Raw genomic sequence first — 15,899 nt, 5'->3', positions numbered from 1 at the left:
TTGGAAATTCGGACTGAAAGAGCCAGGGATCAAACCACCAATATTCTGATTAGTGGGTGACCTGCCTTGGGGGTCTGTGCTGAACTTTAGACTCTTTTCAGCTAATATGCCTGAGGGCTTCATGATGGCGGTGGCATGTCCATTAACAGTTTTACATACAGCTGTGAATTACTTCTTGCTCTTTGACCGGCTGCAAGTTACAATTCAATGTCGATCCCAGGTCGCTACAAAGTAATTGCCTTAAATAGCTTGAATACTGCAGCAAGCTGTTAAAATATTACAGTTTTATTATTGCTAACATGCATTAGTCAAAACTAAACTAAATTTGTCAAAACTCAGTCATTGAAACAGAAGTCTATGTGGACAAAACTTTGAATCCTTTTTTATTGCTTTCACACAAAATGCATTTAATGGCCACATTTCATACTTCACCACCAACAAAACACTTTATGTTTGCTGCTCATTTTTAAAATGCTAACACACTATTTTCAAAACACGTTCATATACTGGCTAATTTCAAGCATTTCTGCAGTAGAATATTAACAATGAAAATGAAATAATTATCATTACAAGCACAGCTGATTGCAATTTTTTGAAAATGTCCTGTTTTCATTCTCGTTACAAAACGGACAAAAGGGGAGAGATTCACATGATGATTTTTTACTGAAAACATGGATGAAGAAGACAGGTTGATGGGGAAAGTAAAGTGGTAGGGAGAGGGAGAAGGCATGGAGCACAAAGAATTGGAAGACCAAGAGCGCTGGTCTCTAATGAGATAAGGGCCACAATTATTGACCATGTTGTCAACCATTGTCTATCTTTGACAGCTGAGTTGGAGAGATTTGGAATTTCAGGAACTGAAACAACTTTTTATTTTGCAAATGTAAATGATGATATGCAAGGATAAGAAACAATAAAGGATTATGAACAAATTGCTGCTTTTATGATTCACTATTGTTACAAAAACTTTAGCACAGTAAATAAAGTGAAAAATGTGTTATACTTACACAGATTTATCATGTGTCATTAGTATCAGTGTTTCCTCTCTGTGTTTTGGTCCAACAAGCTTATTTTGAGACATGTATGAAGTGTTTTGGTGGTTTGAGTGAGTTTGGATGTGAGATGAATTGTTTGGCTAAGATGCATGTTAGCCAAACAACATGCAAACAACATTGGTAATGCAGACTGTATGACGAGTTTTGAAAAAGTGTCGGTTTTCACCAAGGCTTGTCAGCAATTGAAAAAAAACCACAACAAAAAATAAAAAATCGTGTTGCACAACACAATATCTTTGAGCTTCACACATGAAGCCCTTTCATCTCTGCATCATAAATAATTATGAGATTGCAGTAAATATCCAAACAGGAACATTTCAATTGTCCAAGTGCTGGAGGGGGCAAAGCCAAATGTAGGTCAAGTAACAGATTAGCATTAAGCCTCTTCCATATGTATGCTGATGATTTAAATTCACTTAGAGTGCAAAGGGTAATCATGCATGGGGGACTGCACCAAGAAATTGGTTATATATTGAAGTGACACTGTGTAGGAAATTGAAAGCAGAATGCGGAAAGTTCAAATAATTCAAGGGAGTGCGTGTGATTGTGTGTGCGTGTGTGCATGTGTGTTTGAGTGCATGTGTGTGTGCATGTGTATGAAAGGATTTACGCAGCAAAAATTACTCAGGCCTCAATTGACCATCAAAATTATAAAACTGCTTGCAGTGAGTGTCAAACCTGAAGCCCCATTTAACCTGGACTCCCACAGCAAACACAAGTCTGGTGGTTTGTAATAATTATCTAGATCATGAGACCGAAAAGGTGAAAGCTTAGTCTTGTACAATATGTCATTATGATTTTTTTAAAAATAACATTGCACACTTTTACCAAAAACTTTAAAGCCTTTTTTCAGGTCATGTTAAAACAAGTGGCAGCTAACATAATTACCAGTCGGCCAGGAAATTGCTGGTATGTAGTCAAGCTGGTATGTAGGTAAAAGAAGCCATCAATGTATTTAAGTTTAGCAAATAATCAATAACCTGGGATATTAAAGGGAACTAATATAGAAAAAGAATTACACGTGAATATTGAAAATTCACAAATACTATATTACAAAACAATATAGATGATTCCTCATGAAGGGTTCCAATGCTTAGCTGTAGTTGGTTCATCCCAAGCTGGGTCATGCATCCCATCGCTTATAAGTACATCAGGCTGCTCATGCAGCATTCATATTCCACAGAGTGCTAAAGGGAGGTGGGTGGTTCAAACTAAAACTAGTGTTTCACACAAGAAATCGATATTTGTTCCGCCTGTGTAACGAGAAATTATAGCTGATGTATTTGTCACACAATGCCGCTGTCTTAGTTAGGTTAAGGCAACCAAACCATTTGGTTAGGTTTAGGAAAAGATCATGGTTTGGGTTAAAATAACTCAGAGCCTGTGTCCACATAATGCCTTTTTATGGCAGGAAAGTGGCTGCAGAGGAGCTGGGCAGCGCTTCATCCAGGCTTTTCAACTAAAAACAGTTTGGGTTAAAATAACTAAGAGCCTGTGTCCACATAATGCCTTTTTATGGCAGGAAAGTGGCTGCAGAGGAGCTGGGCAGCGCTTCATAAGATCCCCCAGGCTTTTCTTATGTTTCAATGACAACAGCATTTTGACATCATATCACCACTCTAACCACCTTTGTATTATAGACTTCTAAGCCAATTATCTATTTGGGTAAATCTATTTGTTTGACATTGTTTTTCCACCATGAGCATCAGACAGAGGATGACTGCTTCATACTTTTTATAGATTGTCACTGCTCATCTGACAGACGTAACGTAAGAGTAGGCTGAAACAAGGCGTACGGTAATAAAAGCACAACTCACCAGCAACATTCAGTGTAATGCCAACTTTATTTGAGAAGTTTCCTCAAATATTGGTGGGGACAATTCTGTTCTCCCAAATTACAAACATACTGTCCATATGCAAACCTACGCCCTTGATTTAGTTTGCTAACTATATATCAGTCAGATGAGGAAAAGATAATTGTTTATTATAACAGATGATATGTGATGATAAAGTCTTGACAGAGTCTTTGGCGATTGGACTCTACAGGGAGATTTGTTATCAAGGGGTGTCTGCCCTGAGCAGCAGCAAGATAAATCCCCCCGTGGAGTCCAGACACTGGTGGTGGTGGTGGCTGATGAGGCTGATAGAATGATGAGTTGATGGAGCTGATGAATCTGCGGAGATGGGGAGCTGGAGGGGGCACGTAGCAGCAGCATGAACGTACTGAAGGTAGAGAGACAGTCTCTTTAAAAAGAGAGAGCAGAAAGATGATAGGCTAACGATGTAATTGTGTCGCTGTGCTACTGATATCAGCTGATATCACGATTGACACCCCCGAACAATGACAGCGAGGAAATCATGAGTGAGCATGCGTGAGGAGAGAACGACAGAGAATATGTGAGAGAAACAAACTATGAGACTAAGCATACGAGAGTATTGTCTTCCTGACTGAACTTACGCTAGAGCTTCATTTGTCGCACAATTTTGACAAACATGTCTGCAAAATTAATTCCATATTAAGAACACACTACTTCCTGTTTGACATTGAAAATTGGCATTGGATGCAGAATCATCAAATGTTAAGGGAATTCCTACTACTTAACATATAGCAGTAATTTCATGTATTTTACACATTTTCAACTTCAGCCAGTGATTACAGTGCCACCATAGAATTTGAGATTATTTTGAGAGTTTTGGAACTGTTTAAACTGTGCATTTACTTGTTAAGGGGTAGGAGGAGGCGAAATGAAGGCCACATCTTCCAACAATGACACCTTCCTTGTCAACATTGAAGATATACCAGTAGTAAATATCAAAACATGTCTTCAGACTTTTTGGGTTAAAGTCATTCTAAGACAAAACAAATCTTCTATATCAACAATTGTCTGTAACTCTGACTGTATGAAACTCCAGAGACCCTCCCAGACAGAGATCTTCTCTCCTCTACAGTAAAATCAATATGTCAAACTGGCCACAGGACATTTTGAGAACTTTGAGCGCTGAATGAAAGCAGAGAGCTGGGTAACCTTTACATACTCCCTCATCAGACTGTCGACTGTCACCGTCTGCGTGAAAATTTGTCTTTACTTTCTGTCCTGACAGGTTGATACCCCTCCTTCCATCTGTCTCTGTACTCTGTGGCATTTCAATTAGATGTGACAGGCACCTTACCATTCAGTGTAGCAGTGTGGCGAGATGGGGCTTGGCGGACGGCACTTCAAAGCCCCAATTCAGCAGCCCAGATCTGCAGACGGGTAAGTTTAGACCCCAAAGGGGCCTGGGGAACGAAAAATAAAAAATCCTTAATGAAGGAGCTATGAGACATATTGTTACACAACGACAGGCATTGAGAAATACGGCAAGAGACAGTGACAAGACGGGTAGGAAAATAAATGTGGTTGGCTGAGTGAATAATGAAAAAAATGAAGAAGCCAAATCAGGAAATGAATAAATGATACATCATTCATGTATGAAGACAACACATCTGTGTACACACTCTTTAAAACACACACAAACACACACACACACACACACACACACACACACACACACACACACACACACACACACACACACTGTCATATTTCACAGAGAGGATCAGTTAGCAGCTGTGCAACTCAAATTCAGCCAGCATGGATCTTGGTGCTGGGGGTCATGGAGGCCTGGTGGCCAGTGGTAGCGCAGGATCTAACCTGTGTAACCGCAGCAACAGAAGGTTTGTTGACCCGGTGGGGAGTTGTAGAGGTCCGGTATCAAACCCTTGGCATAGGGTCTTACGCTGACCCTGAATAGTCGACTGGTTAAAGATCGGATGTAAGGAGCCTGATTCAACAGCTGAATTGTCGCAGTGGTGGAAAAATGTGAACCATCGGAGCAGCATTTATTAATCAGAGCACTCACACAAGAACACAGCACTTTCAGAGGGCAAGGTCAACTTTTAATTCATGACTGTTTCTCTGTCAAATCAGACGTTTGCCCAGGAGTAGTTTGATAGGAAAATGCAAAGCAAGTCACAAGACATGCATTACAGGCCCGCTGTAATGGAAAAACAATGTTCGTGTTATGTAGCTTTTAGAAAACCCATTTCTAAACAAAGTGAAAAAAAAAAGCAACAGTCAGCTAGGCTTTGAAATGTCCGGGGTGGAGGTGGCTCTCAGCACTGAACGTGAGCTTTACAGCAGCCCAGAATCCTTAGATAGATTTGTGAAAAATCTTATTTTGGGTTAAATTAACTGTGGAAGTGCTGTTACTGAAGTAAGCAAGTTAAGTGACAATAAATCAATGATGTCTTCTCGTTTAACATGGGAAATGAACAGCGGTCAACTGGCTGAAAGATTGCTGTTCGTTGGACCCATTCAAGCAACAAAAACCATTGCCGTCTCTCAGCATCCTCTTTTCTCTGGATTCAAACATCTGCCATCAGGAAGAAGACTACCAAATTGCAAAACCAACCGCTTGAAGCTATGGTTTGTTCCAGCCTCCATTAAGCCATGGAACTCCTGAACAATTTGCAATAAATACACAACATTTTAGCATTTTGAACTTTGGCACCTGTTTTGTCAATGTGGAATGTCTCTTACTGTATGATTTATGATGGTTTTATGTTGTTTCTGTGATGATTTTTATCTAAAGCAACAGACTGTAGCACTCTGCCAGACACACATTTTCTGTGTCTGTCTGTCTGTCAGTCTGTGTATCTATCTTTATATTGCCTGGAGAAATAAAAGATCAGAAAATAAATATCCTTGGCCAAATAGCTGGCACCTGCCAAATGAGCATAACACTGAACTGACAGATAGCAATCAATATTTAAGAAATGTATAATGGAAAAATGTATGTAGTGTTGTGAGTCTACAAATGTACAATTCACAGATAAATAGTCATGGTTGATGAAAACAGGAGAAGAGTGGCTCTTTACTGGAACAGGTACACCAAAGTAATGATACTATTTCAATACTTTTGAGCATAGACTGTATAAAATATGGACATATTCTGTGTGACGTCACCCAGATCAAAGTAAGATCAAAGTATCCAGCTGTAGTTATCTTGGCAGTGAAGACACAGTCTAATTCTAAAAATGATCAAAGAAGAGGATCATCGGTGGAGCTGAGGCGACTGTGTGTTCATCCACGTCCTTAATTATGTCTTACTTTAAACCTTGATATAATCCAAATGGGTGAGTTATGTAAAAAGTCCCCCACCGTACAGTTCAATCAGGAGATACAAGTAAGGTTAAGAAAAGTTAATTGTTTATTATAACAGATGATATTTGATGATAAAGTCTTGATAGAGTATTTGGCACTTGGACGTTACAGGGAGATTTGTAATCGAGGGGCGTCTGTCTGAGCAGCAGCAAGATAAATCCCCGATGGGAAAAATAAAACCACAGCCTAATATTTCCCTTTCACTTCGATCATTTTTTAGCGAAGGCAGTGATGGCTGTAGTGGAGAAATGCCCTGCTTGCCATGTATAGGATTAAGCCAGAAATGGTTAATGGTCACCAGTGACCTGAATAGCAACAGTTTGAGCTTGACAACATCTCTAGTGTTTGGAATAACAGTCATAAAATGATATAGATTTGGCTAAGCAGTAAGTTTCTGTTACATGCCACTTTGTATGAAACGATACAAAACCGATAAGAAATGGTCAACCTGAGATCAGCAGAGAATAGATTTAACCAAGAAGTCTGCAGTGACCTGAGAAACAGCAATGTGATAGATCTGACACCACTTTTATATAGGATGTATATGACGCAAAAATTTCTACATTTCTGTTATTTTCTGTCAAGATGGGTTGCTGAGTGTACATTAATGCGAAAAAAAATGAACTTTTTCGATTTTAGCAAATGGCTGCAATGAAACAAAGGGTGACAAATTTAAAGGGGTCTGAATACTTTCCGTACCCACTGTATAATTGATATCATACACATATCAGAAAACAATGAATACAGTCAATTAGTAGAATATGATGAAAATGAAACAATTTGAAAGTACAAATAGGTAGGTATCAACAAAATACAAATTATTCAAGTAATTGGCAAAATAAATGAATATGGAGTAATATTAGAATACCTTAATGTGAAGAAGCTGAATACATGAATATATAACTGAACAGAAACCACAATGCTGCTGCTGCAATGATTGTGATTCTACTTAACAGATCCTCCAATGATGGGCAAAATGCTATTTATGTTAATAACCTTTATTTAAATAAAAAAACATGCACTGAGATTAAAACCTCTTTTACAGTGAGACCCATGCAAGCAGGGGTCAAATAGCAGCATCCAGCAAACGACAGGACAACAGTATGAGGAAACATTAGTCCATAATGCAGTGTACGAGGTTGCATTAGACCATGAAGCAATGACAGTGACCCACAAACCAGAGTACGGCCGATGGGAGTAAATGGCAAAAAAGCTATGACGGATATTTGGTCCTGAGGCCTGCATGAATAGTTTGTTGGATCTAGCAGGAGACTACATGGTGCCGATCCGGTTGTTAAATGCACAAAATGTCCTGGTGTAACCAGTAGGACTCCCAGGCAGGGAAACGAGAGGAAGCAGGAGTTTCCTCCTCTGCTGAGGGTCTGGAAGTCGGCTTGCTCCTACAAACGAGGCAAACGAGGCAACATGAGCATACTGAAGGTAGAGAGACAATCATATTTAAAAGGAGACGGCCGCCAGATGAAAGGCTAACGATGTTATCGTGTTTAGATTAGAATAGAATTGGATACCCAACAGTGATGGTAAGGAAATTCTGAGTGAGCAGGCGCTAGAGGAGCTAATGACAGATGTATAAGAAATAAACTACTGGCCTAAACTTGCAAACTATTGTCTTCCTGACTGAACTTGAGCTTCATTCATCCTAAAATCCTAAAATCATCATAAAAGCATTCTAAACTTGTCATAAAACAGGTCATAGGCCCCAACATCACTGCAGCCTCTAGATAGAGTGATGATGCACACAGCCAAGCCACAATCACGACAGACGAGCTACATGTATATGCACATCAAACATGATGTCTTGTTTCATTATTCTACACAGTTCTTTCTGCACATCAACTGTTAAAGACTGACACATTGGAAACAGCTCACAACTCTATTCAAAATTCTGAATCACTTAAAACTTCTGGCTGCACTTATAACTTGCTCTGAATGATCGGATAAAGAACCAAATTATTAGATTTCATAGGCTTAGGCGTTATTGCCAACATTCTATGACCATAATACCTGGCTTAGATCATGTTATTAGTACGACACCTGAACGTTAGGGGACAAGTCTTGTTGTCCTGCCTATTCCAGCACCGGTGACCTATAGGCACGACTAAAATTAAGACTGTTGGCAGTGACTGAAATCCCCTAAAACTGAAGAATGTGCTCAGAGCTGTTTGAGTTGCTGGATTGACCTAACGAGGCTATAGCAGCAGGCTGTAGCAGTAAAAGAATAAAGACTATTAATGAATCGTAGGGAATGTGTGAATTTGTCAACACTGTAAACTTCTAGTAGAAGACGTATTTCTACGACTGTTATTCTTAGTCACATGCTGGGGAGAAAAAAAAACTATAAATCACTACAAAATGAGACCAGGATCAGTAGCTGGTTTAATAAAGTGAAAGTGCAAAAATAGTGGATTCATTGTGTTTGTCCACTCATAAATTGGGTTTTATTTTATTCTGTAAACCACCATGGTGTATAGTATCACATTTTATTTTTTTAGACTGGGAAATTTCCCACTTTATGTTCATTATTTTAAATTGATGTTGTCATGTGTTGCCTGTATGCCTTCCCCATCCATTGATCCACTGTTTCTAACACCCTTAAGTAAACACACTACCCTAGGAAACCAGAGTCTCTGTCAACATGTGAAAAAGGGGTAAAACATTCCTGGCCTTTATATTTCATATAAGTATGTGTATTGTTTATTGTGGTTCAAAGTAGTCTGAACATGGTTATGAATACTAACTGTGTAAGCCTGTGTTCATGACAATGTATGAACACATTAATTATATATATCCTCTGACACCATTTCCCCCTTTGCTGCTTACTCCAGCACCAACTTCAACTTCAGTAAAGAGAGTCTCTATACACTTTCCAAGTCAAAAGGAAGTAAGACAAATAAAATAAAACACACACAATGCTTTACCCTACTTTATAAAACATACATTCTGTCCCGTGCCATTCAAAGTCAATCTTGTGATATGAGTTCTTTGCCCAGTGTCTATGTAAATGTCAAATCAATGTATCACATTAATACATGGTTGCACAAGAGGCTTCTTGCTTGCACTGCATGTTTGTATAGATTGTTTACAGCCAACAGAATGAAATGTCATATTCAAGCAAAGTTTTTCTAATAGTGTCCACCGCTCTTATCAATTATTTTCCATATCTGTTCACTACATCACTCCAACTCACACTTGAAGACCCTGCTCAATATCTCACCTCTTATTTTAGTCACAAAACTGGCTGCTATCAGTGGGGACGACAGGCGGCCGGTGTGCAGTGAAGATGTATAGACTGATAGCATGCATAGCTGTAAAGCGATGAATCTGATGGCATTTTGAGCAAAGCTGACATGTGAACAGACAGATGATAAGCAGATCGATGGATGCTAACTTCTACCCAATTGATCCCTTCATTACCTTCTGTCATGGTCTTCAGAGACTGATCATTACTGCTATGCTTCTGAATTCAATGACATATTACTCATCCTTGTTAAACTATGGTTTATTACAACTTGGGTTTTTCTCTGATTTTATCAGTTATGTCAGTTCAGTAATTGGAATCTCTTAATAAAAAACAATACAGCTAAAAATGTGTCCATACGGTCAAGTAATGCGAGCAGTCAATTAGACAGTGAGAAAAGACAACTCAACAGGACTTTGATTATTTGTCTGTGTCTTACAAATCCCTTTTGAAAAGTAAATGTTTTATCTTGACCATTCTATGGTTTCATTAGGTTTAAACATTAGCCATGTTTCCATTCACTTGTCAAGCTAATTTTAAGCACACCTTAAAAATGTTGCAAGAAAATAAATGCAAATTAGGTAAGTTTCCATCAACTGATTTGGCGCAAATAAACTTGACTACAGCATAGTTTGACACTATAGGCTACGCATGGCTGTACTCTACAACTAAACAGAGGAATCAAGAATTATTTTAAATTGGGCGAGAATAAATTGTTGAAAAAGTACAGGCCATGTTTCCATTGCTGTATTTTTTTTCAGTTTTTTGTGTTTTGCTTTGATGGTATTAAATCATTATTTTACAAAAGGGATACAAATATTAACGATGTAAGGGAACATATCTTAAGATATGGGCAGTAACAGTGACGCATCAATGCTTTCTGTGTGACACCACATGTGTACGATACGACAATTTCAGTGGCTGCAGTCATGTTGCTCACACAGTTTGTGTGAAAAATGTCATTGTTGTGTAATAGTGATACTTGTGCAGTTAGTGACAGAGCGGGGTCAATGGTTATGTAGCTCTGAGTAGCAGTATTGGGAGTAGCAGCATTGGGCGGGGCTTAGTAAAGGATCAATTAGTCCATGCACTTCAAAGTGACTCAGAAAGTACCACAGTGACAATTGGTCTTACTGGACAATAGGGGCCTTGGGCTCTGTAGCCTTTGCCCATTGTGTCCCATTGGCAATCCAGTCTTGACTAAAAGGTACCATTTTAAAGGTATAATATGAGGTCACATTGTCGGACGGTGCAAACACAGCATTCAAAATTCACCCCTCCTCTCATTTTCAGCGAGCAAAAGAGAGAGAGGGCACAGTGGTGGTTGAGCAAGCTAGAGAGTCAATGAAGAGAGGGGCCATATTAGTGAAAACAAAGCCGTTAATCAGAAGACTAAAATATAATAATACATTTTTCTCAGATTTTTTTTTACAGCGGTTACCTTCCAAAGTACAAATAAGCACATCCAAAACTCCCCACCAACTCGAGGGAAGGTGCTGGATTTAAATGAATGCAGACGAGGCCGCTCCGTCCTGCTGAAGCCTGTCTATTGACTCTGCGTCTGTCTGTGTCTCCGCTCTGTGAGAATTAGGGTCATTTTCTCATAGACTTCTATAAAACCATTGGCTTCACTTTTCAGACCTAGAGCTTGCTAAAAAATGGTCTGGGGGGGACAATTTGTTGCCTATTGTACTTGACTCAATTTGTAATAAAGCTTAAAAAACTGCCAACACATCTTTTGTGATGCATCAGTAAAATGACAGGGGGAGAGGGTGACCACCGAGTCAATTTTCCTTAACAAAATTCTTGGATTCAAGTGTTTTGCTGAAATTTAATTTGAGAAAAAGCAAGTTCTTGCTTGTGAACATGTAAACCTGTTTTTTTTCGTTCCTTTCTCCTACAGTCTCTCTTTAATTCTTGGGCGGATTCGTTTCGCCAGGCCTGGGGTGTTCTATTTGACCTTTTGTCTTTCAGGGTGGAAACAGAGTCCAGAACATTCTGACAGGTGTGATTAAAAAGGGAGACCAGCTCCTCTAAATTAAAATGAGCATTAAAGGCAGTTAAAAAATAAATAGTAAAAAGGTCAGAAAAATTGTGTATAACTGGTAGAGGATGGAATAAAACCACTTTGCAAAACGTGTCTGGGAAGGGCAGCAGACATGTACGTTAAAATCACCTCAAATTTGAATTCTGTCATACTTTGATGTAAAATGTGATTGTAATTCAGCAAACTCTTGGATAAATACACTATACATCGTTAGCCCTGGGCGGTCTGTAGATTATTAAAATGATCACTGGATATTTAGAGTTTACTATAAAATCAAAATGTTCAAATTAAATAAAACAGCTATGTAACATGGGAGTGCAATTAGAAACTTTTCTGTAGATATCAGCACCCCCCCTCCTTTCCCAAACAGCCGGGGTTGATGGAGATGTGTAAAATCTGCGGGGGTTGCTTCAATGAGAGAACTACAGTCTCCCTGCGACAACCATGTCTCTGATGATAAAAAAGTTTCATTTATTAAAAGTAATAAAAACCGGAGATAAAAACGACTTATTATTTAGAGATCAGATATTTAAAAGGCCAAAATTGCTTACAGTTATGAGCCGGTGGAAGCAGAGGTTGCAGGGTGATTTGAATTAAATTGTTGTGGTTGGCACCTGAGGGCTGTGCAATAGAGCGTGCTGCAGAGGCTCTGTGATAGGAGATGGTGGTCGTTAAAGGATTGAGATTACTGCTCCTGTTTATGAGAGCAGAGTGTTGTGCAGAAGTAGAGGATGAACACGGTGACTTGACATTTGCTACCATGAGGGACCTGTGGGGGGAGTTCTCATTGGAATCCATGTGCTGAGGTTGTGACGTAGGGGAAGAGGAAGAGGGGGGGTCCGTCTGCTTGGTGTTTGTGTGGAATGATAACACTCACACGGGGGACTGCTGCCCTGTATGCTGCAGGTTAGCCGAAAGCATGTGGCTGCCCCTCTTGTTGAGATGGATCCCGTATCTTTTAAACAGAGAGGCACCATCCCAGAACAGGTTAAAACTCTCCTTTAAAACGTCAGGAGGGAGCTGCTGGAGATGGCTAATGGAGGATCTCCAGCAGCATCTCTCTTGCGGCCGCGGTACACCACCTTTGTCCAGGAAGGCTGGCACTGTTGATTGGCTGGGTTTTGGAATGGAGCTATGGGCCGGGGCCTTGGGCCATGATCCAGTGCGAACCACTGGATCCTCTGGCGGCATCAGCGGTGTTGTGGTGCCCAAGTCCAGTGCAGCAGTGGAGCTTGCTTCCGCTGCTTCCAGCTCAAGTTCAGAGGACTGGCTATGCTCTTCCTGCGGGCAGAGCGATAAAATGCCGATGTGCAAAGAGGGCAGCCAGGGTAGAGTGGCCCCAGAAACCGAGACCAGATGAGACACTACGGAGATGGATGATCTGGCTGCCGGGACATCAAGACTGGAAGATTGCGTATATGAAATATGCTTTGCCTGGGCAGTCGCTACTGATACGAATAGTAAAGGTAAAAAAAATTATTTTATTTGGCCGGCTTAAAAGTACAACGGGATAAAAGCAATCCTAAAATCGATAAAAGAATAAAGTAAAAAGAGTTTTTTACTTGGCTGAGTGGCGTCCATGTTGGGAATTCCTGTGACGTCAGACTATAACTCAGGAGTTAGAATGCCAAAGTACTTGTTAGAAATAGCAAGAACACTCTTCGGGTATTTTCTAAAGCCAACATTTAGTCTGTTTAAATCGTGTGGTTTGTTTCAGCAGTTGTGAACACAGTGATCACATTCTGTTGCAAACCAAAATTCACAAACACATCAAAACACACCTTTTTACTCCCTCACTTCCTTTTAGTGATTTATCAAATGAAGAGCACTATCGACAGCTGACTTGCTGGATTGGAGAACAGTGTGGGTGGGTTCTGTTTTGTACTCGTCTAATTCCACAAAGTAAATATGTCATTGCTGTGGTTGGTTACTTAGAAATGAAACAGAGAAGAATTGAGTCAATGTTATCTCTTGAGTACCTGCTCTAACACAATTGCTTCTCCCTCATGAAATAACGAGTTGGCACTCATATCAAACCAAGAGATGTGTCACAGATAACATGACACATCATAGAAATCATCAAAGCACTGTTTGTGTTACCTTATGGGATCTCATGGTAAATTTTCCCTTAATTATGTTTTTGTGGGAATGAACTCATGCATCGGGATAAAGGGTACTTTAAGTGAGTGACTAGTGTCTGTCTTATTAGCTCCCAATGGAAAAAAGCCCACTAATTATTTTCGGTTACATCAAAGGTTGCAAACTATTTCACATCAGTTGCCCCAGAAATGATTACGTTTACATGCACACTCGTATTCCACTATTATTCAGAATATGCCAATATTTCAAATTTGATATTGCTCATGTAAACATCATATTCCATTTGGATATTCTGAATTAGACCTTATTCAGAACGGAGCATTTTCCAAATAAGACATGTTGGAAATGCCGCTGTTATCAGGATTTAAGAGCATTCTTTGGACATTTATGTAGTGCATTCAGAATATGCATCTAATTAGGGATGCATGCTTAAAAGAAAAGCCAACATTACAGGTTGGAAGGGGAAGCACACCTCCTTTTTACCATTATGAAGGACTTATGTGTCAACAGGTTTCTGGATATGAACAAATATCAACCCCAACACCAACCTATTCAAGAAGGTATTTGAAGGAATGAAAGAGGGAGGACATGTTCACACTGTCCAACAAGTCCTCCAATAGTGGAAAAAAACATTTAATGCATAGAAGCAAAATTTAAAAAGCGGCTCCTGCTGTTCCAATTTTACATGACGTCACTTAGGATTCCAGTGTGCTACTGTTGTTATTTTGGTTTCTCCATCGTTACCCACGTGAGCGTTGAAGTCTCCCAGAAGAACTATAGAGTCCCCAGTTGGCGCCCTTTCCAGGACACCACCCAAGGACTCCAAGAAAGCCGCGTACTCCGAACTGCCGTTTGGTGCATAGGCACAAATGACAGTCAGAGACTTTCCCCCTGCGATTCCCAGTCGCAGAGAGGCGACCCTCTCGTTCTCCGGGGAAAACTCCAAAACAGCGGCGCTCAGCCGGGGGCTTGTGAGTATCCCCACACCCGCCCAGCGCCTCTCACCCTGGGAAACTCCGGAAAAGGATAGAGTCCAGCCCCTCTCCAGGAGTTTGGTTCCAGAACCAGTTCTATGCGTGGAGGTGAGCCCAACTATATCTAGTTGGTACCGCTCCACCTCCCGCACCACCTCTGGTTCCTTCCCCGCCAGAGAGGTGACATTCCACGTCCCTAGAGCTAGTCTGTGATGCCGGGGGGTCAGTACGCCCAGGATCCCGCCCCAGCCTGCCGCCCAGCTCACATTGCACCCGACCCCAATGCCTATCCCTGCGGGTGGTGGGCCCACAGGGTGGCGGCACGAAGTAGATTTTTCGGGCTGGGCCCAGCCGGGCCCCTTGTGGCCCGGCCACCAGATGCTCGCCGGCGAGCTCCCCTCCCAGGTCTGGCTCCAGGAGGGTGCCCCGGTTTCCCTTTTCCGGGCGAGGTGCCAAAACTTCATCTTCCGATTCTGTCTTTTTCTTTCACAATATAATTAGAAAATAATCGACATTGCTTTATTATTCGTAGTCCTTGAGCAGCAACAGCAGCACAGCTTAAATAATTCACTATTGTAGAATGCCAACAACAAATGTTAATAATAATAAATTATTTTAATGTATAAACTATATAAAATAAACAATATTCTTGGCAGTAAAGGGCTGAATACATTTCAACCACACAGCTGCTCCCCTTAATAATAATGATTTATTTTTAAACAACTCAGCATACACAGACAGACTTATTAGTTGTTACCCAAATTCCTTTAATTCTACTGTCGAGAAGGGTAACAACCCTATGACCCTCGGTCACCCTCTCCTGGCACACTGACACAGAGAGCAGGCTTGTAACGCTGCTTTTTTGCGCAGAGATCTCACTCCGTAACTTCTAAAGTACCTATCGCATCCCCACTAACTGTTGAAGAAATATAATCTCATTTTTGGAACGAACTAAAAAGCAATTTGAGAGAGGAGCAGCCAGAAGGGTCTACAATATGTGTTTGAATGATATATGCAGGATTTCAAACTAATTCAGCAGAGAAAGCAGTTTAAAAATATAAAGCTAGAAGCTAAAGCTTCACAATACTGCGTAAAAGTGAACCACCAAATCACAAACTCCAGATCTCCTAACCCTGCCTGAACATGAAGAACATCCCCAATTGTTGAAGAACAATTATTTGATATGATAGCTGTCTGGCTCTTGTCAGAGCTTGAAAAAACTATGGTATAATTGGCCTGGAATGAAAGTTAGTGAAGGGT

Source organism: Anoplopoma fimbria, chromosome 4 (assembly GCF_027596085.1).
Source record: "Anoplopoma fimbria isolate UVic2021 breed Golden Eagle Sablefish chromosome 4, Afim_UVic_2022, whole genome shotgun sequence".
Taxonomy (NCBI): Eukaryota; Metazoa; Chordata; class Actinopteri; order Perciformes; family Anoplopomatidae; genus Anoplopoma; species Anoplopoma fimbria.
The sequence above is the reverse complement of the archived record's forward strand: the minus strand, read 5'-3'. Positions refer to the sequence as shown.